An 18,915-nucleotide genomic window follows, 5' to 3' on the forward strand; every position below is an offset into this window, starting at 1 on the left:
GGAAATTCTAACCTAAATCTTCCGTCCCTCTTTAGTCTTACACCCATTTTTCCGACTTTTATCAATCTGTGAATGGTGAATTTTGGCTCACTGGACTCTCGTCTTAACTTATAAACAATATTCTAATTTCAAGATGCATAGATTCGGTGACTTATATTTATGTAAATATAAAGCTCCTTGTTGAATCAAATACCACGATAGCCAATTAACATTGATTTCCAATAGTATATTTATATAAGATATGTAAAACATACATTATCCCGAATCAACATAAAGTAATGAGAGAACAACGCATATCAATATAGAGTATCATTAAAAATTATATAGAATCTCGAAAAAATATGACCCATATTTTTGACATATCCACGAATGCCATTTATAGGAAGTTACACCTAATCTCCCCCTTTCATGGATATTAGGCTTCGTAGCGATATTCTTGACTAAAGATTCACGTCCTTTTTTTGGTTTAACATTTTACAAAGATTTAGGCCGCTAAAATAATTAAAAGTAGATTATGTATACGGAGAAACACATTAAGCTATTGGCTAGAAGTAAAATATCAGTCATTTCCAAGATAAAAAGATTATAACTCCATGATTTAAGTTGGAATTTCCAAGTTTAATGTTGATGATTCCAAGATTAAAGTTGATATTTCTAAGAAAAATGTTGGAAATGCCAAGATTAAAGTTGGAAAACGCTTCCTTAACAAATAATTTGAAATAATAAACCGATACAATCCGTAGGCCTAGTTTACTTGTTATAAGCTTTTCGATTGATGCTACAATAAAATGTCAAAATGGTAGTGTGTGCAACCATAGTTCCCCCGTTGTAATCTGTTGTTCAAATAACGAACCTTTTCTTTCGTTTTAAACCTCATAAGGATAAGAAACCCTGGTTTGTCATGCATTGATAAGATAAAAGTAATCTAAGTAATGTAACTTCACCATAATAGTAGAAACAGGTAAAGTTGATAAATGTCATGAACGTTGCACGGTTAAAAGATAACACCCATATATTATATCAACTTCAAAACAAAGATAACAGTAGTGATAGCAAACAAAGAGATTATACAACAACTTCCTTGTATTGTTCAGTTAAAAAATGTGGTGTTTTATTTTCTTAATTTTCATTTCTTCGATGCTTAACAGTCAACAGTATAAATTCGGTAAGTAATTATATATAAGATGACATCTTTTAGAGTTAAATTATCATCTATGTTTTAAAAATAATGTTGTATCAGTGTACAGTATACATTTGATTTTCGGCCAAAAAATTTGTTCATGAAAGACATGGGTCAGTTTCAGCCAAAACAATTTTACGATTAAGTTGGTCGTTGGTCAAGAAAAAAGCATGAATAACCCACTGATAAACAGAGACATACAGAATTAAAACCACGTCACCCTTTAATTCCAATCAAACCTCGCCTCATTCTGCATGTTCCTGTCCCAATTTAACAACCTGTAATCCTTGGATTTCGTTTTTTGCTGTATATATTGCTTGTTTTCATTTATTGTTTATTCAACAGATCAAAGGCTGGTAACATGAAGCTCTCTTAGCACTTAATATTATCTTTAGACTGTATCAGTAACTAAGAGTGTAACTACAAGCAATATTATATTACTCTTAGAATTATTGACAGCTCTTAAGACATTTGAATTTATTACGGATTTAAGGATTTTTTTTGGCATCCCCTTTATTTATAAATTAGTGTGGCTCGAAATGCTTTATCCGTTTAAATTAGTAAGAACTCGTGACATTAACTCATTTACGATCGTGACACGATTACACGAAAAAATTTCGACTAGCCGAAATATATAAAAATGTCTATTCTACCGGCTATCCGGAAGAATAACTTTTCTCTATTATTATGCTATTAGTCAGGCCTTACATAAAACTGAAAACTGATTTTTTTTATGGGTGTGTGGTTATTGTAGCATCCAATGGAAAACTTAGTGACAAATAATTCCCTCGCATGCAGAAGTTATTTATTTAGTTATTATAAACTTAAGATAAAATGCTCTGGAAAATAGTTATAACGAAACAAAAATCAAATAATAAAATCAGAATTGGTATTGGAATAAATTCATGCAGAATCAACTTTGATTAATTTACCTACTGACCGTTTCATGAAAAACTTCGATTCCCCACAAAAAAAACTCAGCTTGTCGAATTAAATAAAAAGAAGAACATATCAACATTTATTGATATGCAGCAAATACTCTTTTGACTAAAAGCCCATTCTAGTCTTGGCAAAAAAATGTGCAAATTGTTTCCATTCATTCAACAAAAAATTCAAAATTCAATAGAATTTACTACAATGAAAGTAAACAGCTTATTCGTTTTTTGTCGAGCCTGCAACTTTTGTTGCAGAAAGATCGACATAGGGATAGTGATCCGGCGGCGGCGGCTACGGCGGCGGCGTTAGCTAACTTCTTAAAAGGTTTATATTTTAGAAGGCGAAAGATCTGGATGCTTCATATTTTGTATATAGATGCCTCATGTTACGAAGTTTTCGTCAGTCACATGTCCAATGTCCTTGACCTCATTTTCATGGTTCAGTGACCACTTGAAAAAAAAGTTCAGAATTTTTGTTATGTTAAATTTTTATAAGTAATAGGAAGCAAGGTCCTCATGCCCGTCAGACAGTTTTAACTTGACCTCGACCTCATTTCATGGATCAGTGAACAAGGTTAAGTTTTGGTGGTCAAGTCCATATCTCAGACACTATAAGCAATAGGGCCAGTATATTTGGTGTATGGAAGGACTAGAAGGTGTACATGTCCAACTGGCAGGTGTCATCTAACCTTGACTTCATTTTCATGGTTCAGTGGTTATAGTTAAGTTTTTGTGTTTTGGTCTGTTTTTCTCATACTTTATGCAATAGGTCTACTATATTTGTTGTATGGAAGGATTGTAAGGTGAACATGTTTAGCGGGCAGATGTCATCTGACCTTGACCTCATTTTCATGGTTCAGTGGTCAAAGTTAAGTTTATAAGTTTTGGTCTTTTTATCTAATATTATATGCCAAAGGTCAACTATATTTGGTGTATGGAAATATATTATGATCTATATGTCAGTCCCGCAGGTTTTATTTGACCATGACCTCAATTGCACGGTTCATTGCTCAGTGTTAAGTGTTTGTGTTTTGGTCTATTTTTCTTAAACTATAAGTAGTAGGTCAACTATATTTGTTGTATGGAAGCTTTGTTAGCTGTACATGTCTGCCTGACATGGTTCATCTGACCTTGACCTCATTTTCATGGTTCATTGGTATTTGTTTAGCTATCTTGGTTAATGTTAAGTTTATGTGACAGTTGTAATAAAGCTTTATTCTTAGGACTATCAACATAATATCAATGATTAGTAAAGAAGGCGAGAAATGTCAGTGTGTGCACTCTTGTTTTTTCTTAAGGAACGGAGATGACAAAAATGAGTCGAGATCCTTTTTAAGTTGTTCTACCTGTGAGTTTTCTATAAGGTTAAGAGTCAATCCACTGATTGATGGCTTCAATGGATATCAATGATTCCTAAATTAATCGTTTCCTTTTGGCATTTTGCACGATTTTTATTTAAAATGTTTGGTGATTTTTAACACAAACGAAATAATAGAGAAAAAAAGGGCAAGCGTGACCAGACTCAAAATTAAAATTGTGTTTACGAAAGAAAAAACAACCTTAGAACACATTTATTTTCACTAAAATGGAAAAATAAAATAGAGGCTACCCCAACCTTGCTATCCTATTCCTAATCCAGGAAAATCAGTGCATGTTCCAAGATCTCCGTTTGATTTAGTCATTTTCCGTGATTTGTTGCTTCCATCAGTTAATACAGGTAAAGATAATGGGAAAATTAGCAATTTCAGTTTGATTTCAAGCTTTATTCCTATCAGTTTACATGCATATGCTATTGTTCTGTGCTATAGTCTTTACTATGGAAATTTGTTTTTAAAGCAATCATATTCTCTAGTTTCTTTTAAGACATCTTTAAACATAAACCTCGATCTCCAATTCTCAAAACGTTCATTGCATACCTCATCCTAGACACGTTCCGCGCACATGAAAATTCTATTGATGTCCGGAAAATAGAGATTCTTTAAAATATTCTTACGTCTAGCCGGAACAATCGACACTCTGACGGATTGACAAATTACCCAGTACTGTCGGTTAAACATGGCGAGCATATATGCACTTTGGCTATATCATCTAATACCCTACTATAATACCAAGCCCTATTAATTCAGAATAGTAAAACAAGACCTTTATAGACACTAAAATATTAAAGAAAATATTGTTTATTGCATATTTCTAACAATTACTGCAAATTTCTGCAAAAAAAACTTTGAATACAGTATCTCAAACTAAGAAATAGTATTTCATGTATATTGATTCTCAAATTTCCTCCAAAACTATGAAATAGTATTTCATACATACTGTTCCACTAATACCAACCAAAACTTATACAATCATTAGCTATATATTGATCTATCATTACAGTTTATTCTGTTAATTAAAAGGACTATTATACATGTATATATACTGATCCTAATATATGCTGATCCTCATATTTTAAACAATAAACAACTGTTTATCGATCTATCAGTATAGTTTATTCCGTTAATAAAACTGCATTTAAACGGAATAAATGGTATGAAAGAGGGACGAAAGATACCAAAGGGACAGTCAAACTCATAAATCTAAAACAAACTGACAACGCCATGGCTACAAACGAAAAAGATAAACAGACAAACAATAGTACACATGACACAACATAGAAAACTAAAGAATAAACAACAGGAACCCCACCAAAAACTAGGGGTGATCTCAGGTGCTCCGGAAGGGTAAGCAGATTCTGCTCCACATGTGGCACCCGTCGTGTTGCTTATGTGATAACAAATCCGGTAAATAGTCTAATTCGGTAGGTCACATTCAGGAAAGGGAAGGGGATTGTAGTTACGACATAAGGAACATATCCGATATCATTTTTGAAACGGTTATTCCATAATGGTCAACCAACTCGTGATGGCGTCCGTAAAATTTACGAAGGGATGATTTCAACTTCACAATTTGGAACTCTTGGTTTAATAGCTTCCTTGTGAGCAGCAACCCTCTATCAAGAAAATCATGATAGGAAATGCAAGCACGGGAATATCGTATCAATTTGGAGATATATACCCCGTATGCCGGTGCTGCTGGAATGTTGCTACTTAGAAATGAAAAGTACACAATTGGACAGCTGAAATCATCTCGTTTGTCGTAAAGTTGTGTTTTCAACCGACCCTCATTGTCAATTTCTAGATGTAAGTCAAGATATGATGCATATTATGTCTCAGAAAAGAAAACAAATAAAAAATACATTTAAAAAATTTTCCAAAAAGAAATTTCAGATATTATTGAAATGAGCAATTTTAATAACAAAAATAATAGAAAGACAATTCTAAAAACAAATAGATTCATTGAAGATTATAACAGAAATCAGAATTAAATCAATTTTAAATTTTTGAAACATTATTCTATAAAAAGTACAAAACATTGTTAACACAATGGTTAATTGTTTACAAGCCATATATGGTCATGTTTATTCACAGGTTCAACCATGCATGTCGGCATGTGTTACAGATATGTTTGTAAAAATGTTCAACCATGCATAAGTAACGACATGGTACATATTGTTGATTTATTCATAAACATTAAAGGGGGAAAAAGAAATAAACATGTGTAATCACGATTATTTAATAATTTATTCTAGTGTAGACAAATTGTGAATTGTGCATGCTAAAATGAATGACTTAACTTGTGTAATACATTTACAGGACGACATACAATAGATCCGTAGAAACTTAAACAAAAATTGCATACTTACCAAATTTTATAAAATAAGTTAAATCCTGTTTATATAAGAATATTGAGACACAATCGATAATGCGATAACGCACATGCTTGCTGAACCAACACTAACTATGCCCAATTTCTTTCAATGGAACACGGATCATTTGATAAAATCGATAACGGAAAAGATTCCGGAAAAGTTAAAGTATAAAAAAAGGAAAGAAATTCTTTAACAGAGATCTGTATGTGTATTCACAATATTTATTTTATATAATTGTGAAATAGTTTGTACTATAGATACTAATATTATGAATAAGTTGTATCTTACCAATTAGTGCTTCCGTAAACTATTAGGTATTAAAACTAACATGAGGGATACTAAGTTACAAGCTGTAAACTTAGTAAATTGTTACAGCAAATATGCAATAAAGATATTATTACGTTAAAAAAAAAGATATGATGCCGACTTAACTGTATCTGTAGTATCCTTTATCTCTAGTTCGATGGGATAGATTCGTTCAATATAGCCACCAAATTTAGAATTATTTAGTGAAAGAACATCATCTATATAGCGGAAAGTAGAGTTAAAGGATATTGCTAGCTTCTTATCTTTGTTCCTAAGAAGTTCCTGCATGAAGTCAGCCTCATAATAATAAAGAAACAAGTCGGCAAGTAGAGGGGCACAGTTTGTTCCCATTGGAATGCCGACAGTCTGTTGAAAAACACGTCCTCCGAACGTAGCAAATATGTTGTAATTGTAAATCAAGAAATTAAGCATCTTGATAATATCAGTTTCAGAAAAAAAATTTGTTTGAATCAGAGGAATCCTTTACAAAGTAGGATTTATTTATGAATATTCCAATATTTCTTATTTAAATAAAACTAGAACACACCCGCGAAATCGCGGTCATTCAGAGCGTAGTTTAAAGTATGTAAAGTGTTGTTGGAAGAATTTTGTAAAATATTGAATGACTGGAGAATTTCAGCAAAAGTATCATAAGTCATAGGTCATTATTTCCAAAATTCCCAATTTTTGGTTTTCTATCAATTTCAATATGAACATACATTTAGTATGCTATGAACATTTAAGTAAGGAGCCTGTAATTCAGTGGTTGTCGTTTGTTTATGTGTTACATATGCGTTTTTCGTTCATTTTTTGTGCATAAATAAGGCCGCTAGTTTTCTGGTTTGAATTGTTTTACATTGTCAGTTCGGGGCCTTTTAAAGCTGAGTATGGAGTACGGACTTTGCTCGTTGTTGAAGGTCGTACGGTGACTAATAGTTGTTAATTTCTGTGTCATATTGGTCTCTTGTAGAGAGTTGTCTCAACATGGCAATCATACCACATCTTCTTTTTTTTTTGTAATCAATGAATTTTGTAAAAGATTTAATGACTGCAGAATTTTAGAAAAGGTATCAAAAGTTCACATGAATATTTTTAGCGCTTATCTAGAGTTGTCTCAACATGGCAATCATACCACATCTTCTTTTTTTTGTAATCAATGAATTTTGTAAAAGATTTAATGACTGGAGAATTTTAGAAAAGGTATCAAAAGTTCACATGAATATTTTTAGCGCTTATCTGTATATTATGAACATTCATTACAGTAACTATATAAATATAGTGTATTTACTTTCAATTCTAAGTTTACTAATCGATTCATGGTGGTCATTGGTATAGTATACACACATGAGTATACAGACTCTCTCTATTTAAGAAACTCTGTGACCGCCGTAGATAGTAAATTCTAAGTTTACTAATCGATCCATGGTGGTCATTGATATGGTATACAGACTCTCTCTATTTAATAAACTCTGTGACCGCCGTAGATAGTAAACTTGAAAATGATAGCAGATAGAATTCTGAAAATACACTTTATTCTTTGTATATGTATGTTCAAAGTATACAGAAAAACGCAAACCGGAAGTCTAATCTGACTTAAAATTTCGTCCAATGACGGGACAATATCCGGATGCCTTTTTTCTCGTTTTTCTCCCAAAATAACTCAATCTGAATAATCATATGAATGGATGACAAATGCGACTATGCACTGTACCTATAGGACACAAAGGCGTGTTGATTAATTTATTGTGGAAAGAAGAGAAGCGACACCCAAAATGAGGTCTTCTCGTTTAATAGTATAGATACTGTCTTATATATATAGAACCCAAACTATGATGGGTTCAAAATATGTGGCAGATTCCTAATCTATGGCAAATATGACGTTGATCATCTCAAATCTATGGCATATTTTAATAAACAGCTTTTAACATAGGAGTTTTAATTTCAGAAGGTGTGTCCCTGACAAAATGTCCACTACGAAACGAAGTCATTAAAATTTGCTAATAAACAGTTTTATAAAATCAATGTAATTTTTGTTTGCAAGAGATATAAACATTAGGGTCTTACAAAAGAAGTGATGCTTTTATAACGGCAATTAAATTGTTGATAAGAAAAATTGAGCACATCAAATGGTCCGAGACCACCATTGTCGTCCCTTGATTTTCGTCCATTGTCGTCCCTTGATTTTCGTCCATTGTCGTCCCTTGATTTTCGTTGACAAATATAGTCCCTAGTGTTGACTGTGGGTTACTTGCCATTAATTTTTATACCGCTTCCAAATTTATTTCTCCATGTTTAATGGCTCAAATTGCAAGTACGGGGGTAAAATTACGCTGTAAAAAAATTTTGGTCCAGAATTTTAAAGGAAAGTAGTGATTTGGTCCAGCTGAAAAAGGTTTAAAATTAGCACTTCGGAAGCTGTCAAAAGATTTCAAGACGCCCTCAACATAAAATTGTCAATATTTTGAGTTACAGACGATGAAGTTTTCTATAATTTTGATATAATTTGTCCCAAAAGTAGTACAACACACTGTAAAAGTTTCTTTGAGAAAGCGTAGGTGGGATTTTTTTTAATTTTCATTTATGTTCTAAAAGAAATGCACTGCGAAATAATTGTGGTCTCGGACCAAATGGACCAGAGTGATACCGTATTTTTGTAAATGTCCACTACGAAACAGGTCAAATCTCCTTTAGTATCTGGTTTTAAAATTATGAAAAAAATATCAGTGTACAGCTTAATACATGCTTTGATGAATACAGTCAGTCTTGTTACTATTGCACTATAGGGGTTGTGGGGAAAAAATAAAACATGCGAATATGTCCCCTACGAAACGGTCACCTACGAAGCAAGTATGGGAGAAAAACGTTTCGTAGTGGACACTACCACTACCATGCAGTCTTTTTTTTACTCTTTTTTCAGTTATATTCGTGCAAATCAAACAACAAGGGTTATAGTTTCATGTAATTTTTATTATGTTTTTATAAACATAGAATAGGGTTGATGTCAACTACGAAACATTTTGTCCACTACGAAACGGTTTTGTCAACTACGAAACGCATCAAAATGTCCACTACGTAATATGAGTTGTACCTTCATATGTGAAGTACTATCTAATCTTTTTCGATAAAAAATGGTTCTCAAATTCAGAAAAAAAATGATATTTTTTTAGTATATAAAGTAAACAAACTATATATGTCTATAGGAAACATTTAAAATTGCAATAATATGTGTGTTTAGAAGCAGTTTCGTAAGGGACAAAAGTCCCCGTATGTTCTTATTCAATACTTCAAACGAACATAAAGCATTTATAAAGTAAAACTCAATACAGTTATTTGGTTATCAGCTCGCCCCGACAGCACAGAAATCTTATTTTATTATAAACAATAAACAAATGTCCAATTTTCTGTCATCGACCGCTGCCATCACATATCAACACAATCTACAATAGAAAAATGTTCTATAAGTTGAAGAAAAAAATCTTTACAGTAATACATACATGTATCTTATCAACTATTTTCTACATAGCATACTATTTACATTCCTATGAAGTCTTAAAAAAAGGGTGGGTGGGTAGGAAACGAACCTTTACTGTCGGATAGGCGAACCTCGAATGACAATTTTAGACCTTCTTATTATAATTTTAGCGCTAAAATTCTAGCCTGAAGTTATCATGATTGATATAAATCAAACCGGTAATAACTTACTGATTGTCCAATCAAATTAAACATAAACATGTTTTGATTTAACACACGTGCTAAAAGTATACAAATGCACGTGTTCCCCGAGTAACCTTTATAAATACATTACGAAACAGTACACAAATTATGAAAATAATATCATTTTAAAGAGTATCTAAGATTGCACTTTTTGTTTACAAACAGGTCTTCAAAATAACTCTTGAAATTAAATTTTAGACAAGTTGATTTTCCATTTTTTTTTAGGTCTGAAAGGAACGCTTTTATTGAAAAACGCCCACATATTGGTTAACCAAATCGTGATGACAACCATTACATTCTATAAATTATTAACTTATATACCTTTATACAGACTTCAAGATTAAAACGATACGCCCGTAAAAATAACAATTTTTTCTATTTTAATGCATTTTATCTGTTTAACTCGTGCATTAAACCAACACTTTAGTCCTTTAACAAACAAGTAAGCAGCTTTTTCACTTAATATTTTTTTCATCGTTTAAATTTTTTTTTCATGACGATTTAAATCAAACTGGTATCCATTACTTTATAAACTTTGTCAGCCGTAGACGTTCAAAGTGGGCTTTTCTCATCACTTGTCGTCCGTCGTCGTCGTCTTTTTGGAATGAAAGAGAACATGGCATGAATGTTCCTTATGAGGTGCTGACCAAGTGTTGTTACTTTGTAACCGATCCATCATCCAAGATGGCTGCCAGCGGGAGACTTAGTTTAACATAGGACCCTATGGGAAATACATACAAATGTCTTCTTCTAGGGAACCACTGAATGGAATGAAACCAAACATGGCATATGTGTTCCTTATGCGGCGCTGACCAATTGTTGTTTCTTTGTTTTAGAGAACTACTGAATGAAATCATATCAAACATAACAATATGAAACCAAATTTGGCCTAAAACAATATCATAAGTATCTGTTACAATTTTTTACATTTCTTTTTATTATGTCAAAATCCCAAGTAGAATCAGGTGAGCGACACAGGCTCTTGAGAGCCTCTTGTTATAAAATATCAGTACTGAAAACAGCGGTGCCGTTTTTCATCGCGGGATTTGGCCAGTACAGCACATTTTGTACGTATTCTGTATAATAGGTCACATCATCCTTTAAATCATCCGTAATTTATTGTATAGGGAAATATCTTCATCTGGAATGGTGTTCAATTATATGGATTCCGACATCACTAGTGACCGCGATGAAGCAATATCGCGCGTTATTCAATTGTAACGTTAAATGTTACTCTTTTTCGCCGGGAGATTACGCTATTTCAAGATCTGCCATAGATTCGGTGAAAACAAACATTTGCCATAGATTTGATTGTTTTGCGTTTGTAACGTCACATTTGTCCATGGATTTATGAGTTTTGAACAGCGGTATACTACTGTTGCCTTTATTTGCCACAGATTAGAAATCTGCCATTGATTGGGAACCCGCCATAGATTTGAGTCCTACATATATAATGATCATCAAATTGTCCCCCAAACTATAAAATACTTCCTTAACCAACAGGTCTTCAATATAGCGTGAAATTCCCGCACCCGGAGGCGTCCTCCAGCTGGCCCCTAAACAAATATATACTAGTTCAGTGATAATGAACGCAATATTAATTTCCAAATTGTACATAAGAAATTAAAGTGATACAAGACTAACAAAGGTCAGATGCTCCTGACATGGGACAGGCGCAAAATGCGGCGGGGTTAAACATGTTTATGAGATCTCAACCCTCCCCCTATACCTCTAGCCAATGTTAAAAAGTAAACGCATAACAATACGCACATTAAAATTCAGTCAGTTTATTTCCAACAAATTTCAAAACACTTTATAGTATACATTTATTTTCAACTTTTCACAAAAACGTTTTGAATACTATCACAAGCCCCCAATTCAATGGTTATCGTTTGTTGCTGTATATTATATTTTTTTTAGTTTATTGTTTTGTTCATAAATCAGACCGTGAGTTTCCTTGTTTGGATTGTTTTACATTTTTATTTTTTTTGCCTAACATTGCTGACTATGTGTAATGGTTTATGCTGATTTTTAAAGCGGTCTCATTGGCAATAATACCAAATCTGTTTCTGTTTAAATAATCCTCAAATTTCCATCAAAACTGATAAACATCGTTGTTCTGGGTTACGAAAATCAATGAAAATTTTTCCTTTATTTATAGAAGGATAACCATCGAAACTGCACCGATAATTATCTGGTCATGTAAAACTTGTCCCTTAGTGTTTGCGTGTTGGGGAGGGGGATGGGGATAATTCGGTTTTTATTAGAATATGTAAGAAAAATCCTGTTACCTTAAAAACGCACGAGAGATGTTTTATTCGGTAATGACTAAATCAAAGAAAGAAAATGTTGACGGACATGACGGAAAGTCAGTAAGTGTTATCAGAATACAAGTAATAGCTTTTCTAAAAAGCTTGCCGTATTTTAGCTGATTATATTGAGATCAGTGGTTTGTGAGTATGTTATTTTTATTGGAATATTCAATTGCACTCCGAGCAATATGAATGCATAGCCCTTTTTTTCTACTAATTTGTGATTTTAGTTGTATTATTGGGGGACCAGGTTTATATTAATGGAAGTAGACTTAAAAAATGGGGAATGATATTTATAATGAAATGCATACTGTGTCTATAATCAACTTGATAAAAGAGCATATAACCTACATATAAAAAAGAAGATGTGGTATGATTGCCAATGAGACAACTATCCACAAAAGACCAAAATGACACAGACATTAACAACTATAGGTCACCGTACGGCCTTCAACAATGAGCAAATCCCATACCGCATAGTCAGCTATAATAGGCCCCGATAAGACAATGTAAAACAATTCAAACGAGAAAACTAACGGCCTTATTTATGTAAAAAAATTAACGAAAAACAAATATGTAACACATAAACAAACGACAACCACTGAATTACAGGCTGCTGACTTGGGATAGGCACATACATTAATAATGTGGCGGGGTTATACATTTTAGCAGGATCCCAACCCTCCCCCTAACCTGGGACAGTGGTATAATAGTACAACATAAGAACGAACTATAAAAATTAGTTGAAATAGGTTTAACTCATCAGATGGACAAAAATACAAGTGGACGTGGCCGGGTATGTACTTTGAGGATTACTACTTGACAAAATGGACTACTACAGAAGGCCTTTCAAATTTGAGAATGATACATCTTATTCTTACATGTATAGAAGTGATTGATATCTTTAATATCTGACTTTTGTCTTCGAAGATGCAATTAGTTTTGACAGTACAAGTTAAATGTTGTTATTACTAATTTCCAGATGTAGTAATACTTGAAAAAGATGGTTTTATGGTAATGGGATTTGGAATGAAATATTAATTGCATATAATTTTCTTCAACATGTTGTCACCTGTCTTATATTTTTTAATATATCACGTTGTGGTTTGTAATCTTGACAATTTTTTTTTGAAGTTCCAATGGCAGATTCAGGGGGGGGGGGGTGGGTTTGGCCGATCAATGCATTTAAATTGGGACATATAGTTGGAACCCCCCCCCCCCCCTTTTGTCCTGGTTGGAACCTCCCTTTTTTAAAATGGCTGGATCTGCCCCTAATTTCTGAAGATGAGGGCTTCATATTACTATTAGCCTTTCATAATGCTTTATATTTTGTTACTTTGAATATTTATATTTTCATTTCTGATGGCAACCAATTCATGTAATACATATAGTCAGGATTATTAGTTAGTTTTACTTGTTAATGTGTATTGTCATGATCAGTGGCGGATCCAGAAATTTTCATAAGTGGGGGCCGGTTGACTGCCTACTTAAATCTACCTCTGGTGATTGATATGGACTAAATAGAATTGCTGTTTGGTGGGAACCAGGCTTTGCGTCGAAGACCATACTACAACCTATAATGGTTTACTTTTATAAATTGTGACTTGGATAGACAGTTGTCTTTGGTACTTCAATATGAGAATCAGTTATATCTATTATGTACAAGATTGAGAAAACAATTTTGTAATAAATTTAAAACATATACATGTATTTAAATCTGTAATACCTGATAATATTTATCAGTTATTTGTGCTTTTTTCATTTGATGTTTACTCTCTGATAATGTCAGTATAATTTGATTGGTTGTCATAAAAAAAATGGGTCAGTTTGCAATTGTCATGTGCGGGTACAACACATCTGGATCTTCTTTCCCCTTTCATTCATAAAATTACGCATGGAATTTATCACAAAAATGCACCAGTTATTTGGTGAATGAAACACTTGTCATATTGTTTTATTTAGAGTCAGAGGCTGAGTTAGAGGGTTTTCAGGGGGGCCTGGGCTGCCCCTTTTGTTAGAAAAATTTGGTTGTTTATATAGGGAATCACTGGAGCATGACTGGAGCGGGCCCCTTCTTAGGCAGTCAGTGGGCCCCTGCTTATGAAAATTTCTGGATCCACCACTGAAGTTTCAGTAAAGTTAGATTAGCTTTTTTGACATATTATGTTGAAATTTGAACAGAAAATGAATGAAAAACCTAATAAATTTTAAAAATGCACTTTTATTAAAAGCTTTCTTTGCTTATTCACAAGGACGTATTAACATATCCTCCATGCTATTCCAATCTGAGTTTTTGTTCATACATAGTCTGGTGCTGTTCCAATGCAAGTAGTTTTTTTTTCTGTTTCTTGAGAAGTATCTGGTTTACCTGTTCAGTCACTATAAAGTGTTACAATTCATATTTAAACGCAACACATAAATAGTGACCAAAAAGGTACCGCTATCACATGAGAGAAGCTAGTAAAAAGTAAAATGTATACATTTTAAATATTTTTGTGGGAGCATGAAATGTAGTACATATATAGATGGTTTTTTATAGACCATAGAACAAATAAGCAAACAAATTCAAAGGAAATATACATGTAAGATGAATAATAAAAAAAAAGAAGAGCCATGGCCAGGGGCCCAAACTTGACAGCATTTGGTGTTGAACAGGTTAAATGTCTGCATTGACAATAAATATTGCCTTTGTTAGAGGTGAGCCAGGCCACCTTTCCCTTAATCAGCCATATTAAAGGTAACCGCATGTTTCTGGGCTGGGTCGAAAAATAAATGAACATGACTTTGAAAAATGCTAAAATTTTAAGATAAAAGAAATACACCAAATTGGGGAGACATCTATTAAAATGTTTGAATATGGAGTTGACAAGAGAACTAAGCTTTTCAGATAATATACAGACTATTACAGTCAGCCTAAAGACTCTTTGCCTACTGAAATGTTTGCTTACACAGTGCTTTCCTAAAATGATTTAAAATCAGTGTGATAGTTTTCATGAAGAATGCTGAGCGTACAGGTATTAAGACAAAATAAATGTTATGTTACATGTATCTACCCAAATAAGTAAAATATAAAAATTCTTGACTTCTAATTATATAAAACAATGATTAATCTCCTGATTTAATTGACTTATCAGTATGCTTCCATCCACTGATGAAAATTCCATCTGAGTTCATTTATTATTAATTATTGTGCTTTGAATACACCTTATTGCTACAAAATGTACATGTCTGCCATTACTAAATGTACATCACAAATGTTCCTAGTCAAATATATTAGAGGATGCCCACTTTAGTCATGCTTCAGTGATTTCCTATATAAGCAAACAATTTTTTTCCCCAAAATGGGGGGGGGGGGGGGGGGGGCTAAATCCGCCTCTGCTGATGTCACAATGGAAAAGTAATTGTTGTATCACTTCAATGGTTGAAGAGGGACAGATTTTCAGGTCAGCTGGGACAATTAAGGGGGAGACTTCTCCCGTCATGCTTCAGTGATTCCCTACATAATTAACCAAATAGTAATTATATCATCACGAAAAAATGTACTAATTGTAAGACCTGATGATGTTAAGATGAAAGTTAAGATGGCCGCCAAGATAGAAAGGAGTTGAACTTCAGCTCTGCAGTATTTGGCATTTTTAAGCTGGTTTTTGATGAAAAATTCTATTGAAAGTTATATCATTATATTCAGAATTGTTTGGACTTTATAGAAATCAAGTTATTTTGAAATTTCCTTGTTGGATGGACTTGTATTAGTGAAAACAACATTTTGGATTCAGTGGAATTTACTAATATTGTATTTTGAACTGTTGTTTAAAATATAGAAAGTATGCCTGGGGATAGTAATCAGAAAGGTGTTAAAACTGTACAAACAATGTTGGCAGCTAAAAAGCCTGGAGCTAAAGAATCTTCACAAGAAAAACCACCAAAGCAGAACAAACGAACTCATTCAGATGTAGCAGATGAAAGTTTGGAATGTATTGATAGTATGACTAGTATTCAAACTACTCTTAGTGAAATCAAAAAGGCCCTTCAGGTAACAGTTACTAAAGATGATTTAAGTAGTGCAATTAATTGTTTGGTTCAACAAAAAGACTTAAAAGATATTGTTACCAACATTGTTAAACAGTTATTATTAACTTTTGAAAAGAATTTGTCCGAGAAAATTGAAGCAAAAGTAAGGGAGACAACTGGAAAGTTACAAGATCAGATGGATTCTCTGATGATAGACAATGAAAACCTGAGAGAACGTGTGAGGGCAAAAGATAAATCTATAGAGAAATTAGAGGAACAAGTAAGTGATAACAACAATAGAGCAATTGATGCCATAGAGCTTGGAAACTATAATGAACAGTATAGTAGAAAGCATAACATCAGAATGCTTATCTACCCAGAAAGGCCCCATGAGGTATTGAGAGATGAGTTTGTTAATATGGTGAACAAAGAGTTGAAGGTAGATATTAAACCTGATGATGTACAGGCAATACACAGAATTCCAGGGAAAGAGGGACACATAAAACCTATCATTGTTAAAGTGCGCAATACTGAACTGAAAATTAAAATTATGAGACAGAAGAGAGGACTAAAAAATGACATCAAGTTCCATGATGATATTACACAGCGTAACCTAGGACGTATGACAAGATTAAAAAATTGTGAACATTTTGAAAACGTCTGGTTTTATAATTGCAATGTCTATGCCAAGCAACAGGATGGAAGTAGAATTAGATTTGACTTATTTGACAATATTGAACAAAAACTGAAAAACAAAAACAAAAAAGGTCATTAGACATTCATTTCTTTATTTGATACATTGCTTAATATTCCATCACTGTAAAAAATTTGAAAGATAGTAATACAATTAAAAAAATCTGGGCTGTGCATTATTATCAATCTATTTACTTATATGACTCTCTCTGAATTTGATTTAAATAATTTTAATTCATATTTGATTCAAAGTACTTTTTTTTTTTTATATAATTCTATTTATTTTGTTTGTGTAAACCTTCCTTAATTTGAAGATCAATGTATATTTATAAAGGGAGATATTTCAAAATATTTTACAAATCAAAGGGAGATAACAAAAATCTTTTATTCTTTTTACTTGTCATGAATCTCTCAACTAAATATACTAATTAATACATTGTCTTTAGAATACAATTATCTTTATATCGTAAATAATTAAAATGCCATACTGTAAATGAAATTTTGTTGTACAAAAATGACTTTACAGGTACCTATGCCAAAGTGTCATCTTATTGTTGAATGTGTGTATGATTGTATAAACTATGATTGTGTATTTGTTTTTAAGTTACAATGTATCTGCTCAATTTTGAAATTTTGTTTTGTTTTATATGACAATGGATAATATTGTAACAGTGTTGTCTATGAATGTAAGGGGTCTTTTTTCTAATTCAAAAAAGAGAACAGATGTTTTTGATTGGGCGAAGGGCAAAAATGCTTCAGTAATTTGCTTTCAAGAAACCCATAGTAATAAAGATATTGAAAAAAAATGGGAAGAGGAATGGGGAAATAAATGTTTTTTCAGTCATCATAGTAACAAAAGTGCAGGTGTCAGTATTATGTTTAAAATAGGTCTTAATTTTGAAGTGCATAATTCTATTATTGATATAGATGGTCGTTATATTATTTTAGATTTATCCTTGTCAAGTCAACGCATTACTTTTGTTTGTTTGTATGGACTTAATACTGATGAACCTTCATTTTTTAATGACATATATAAGAAAATGGCAACATTTTCAAATACTAGCTTTTTATTATGTGGGGACTGGAATGTTGTACAAGATACAAACATAGACACTTACAATATTATTCATAATAGAAACCCAAACTCACGAAAAAAGATTGAAGAAATAGTAGAAAGTCTTGAGTCATTAGATCCTTGGCGGACTTGTTATCCAAACGATAGAAAATATACATGGCGTCAATGCTTACCCATAAAACAAAGTCGGCTTGATTTTTTTCTAGTCACAGAGGATCTGTTTTCACTCATGAAAAATACTAGCATTATTCCTGGGTATAAGACAGATCATTCTGCTATTACTTTCACCTTTTCTGCCAGTTTAGCAAAGTGGGGAAAGGGATATTGGAAATTTAACTCCCAACTGTTACGAGATTTAGACTATATCAAAAAAGTTAAAACATGTATAAATGAGAGTATTTTAGAATATTATGAATCAGGCAACATAGACGATCCTTTAAATGTTAAACTCTCATGCAATGATCAAGTATTTTTTGAGTTGATAAAAATGAAAATTAGATCTTTGACTATTGGTTACAGTATTCAAAAAGCGAGAGAGGAAAAAGCTGCAACACTTTTACTTGAAAATGACATTCAAAATTTGGAAAATTGTATGAACATATCTCCTGATGGTCAAATTCATGCAGCTTTAAACCAGAAAAAGTTAGAATTAGAAAATATTAGAGAAAAAAAAATTGAAGGTGTTTTTTTAAGATCCCACGCTAACTGGCAAGAGAATGGGGAAAAGTGTTCAGAGTTTTTTTGTAAATTGGAAAAGAAAAATTTTATTAAAAAAACGATAACTGAGCTCATAGACGAAAAAGGAAAACATATCTCAGATCAATCTAGAGTTTTACAAGAAGAAATGATTTTTTTTAAACATTATACTCAAGTAAAAATCTGGAATGTGATGATGAATCTTTTTTCAAGCACAATGTTAAACTCACAGAAGATGAGAA

At 32.5% G+C, this 18,915-nt stretch overlaps 1 long non-coding RNA gene across 1 annotated transcript in view; it reads left to right on the plus strand.

Annotated features, from left to right (window-relative positions):
* Positions 1-1,066: 1,066 nt before the first annotated feature.
* The window catches only part of LOC143055368 (uncharacterized), a 106,407-nt gene continuing 88,558 nt past the window's right edge, over positions 1,067-18,915 (plus strand). Inside the window, exon 1 of the long non-coding RNA XR_012972017.1 lies at positions 1,067-1,165. This is a non-coding gene — a long non-coding RNA (uncharacterized LOC143055368). The remainder of the gene's footprint in view (positions 1,166-18,915) is intronic.

The sequence above is a fragment of the Mytilus galloprovincialis genome, chromosome 1 (assembly GCF_965363235.1).
Source record: "Mytilus galloprovincialis chromosome 1, xbMytGall1.hap1.1, whole genome shotgun sequence".
In the NCBI taxonomy this organism is placed as follows: domain Eukaryota; kingdom Metazoa; phylum Mollusca; class Bivalvia; order Mytilida; family Mytilidae; genus Mytilus; species Mytilus galloprovincialis.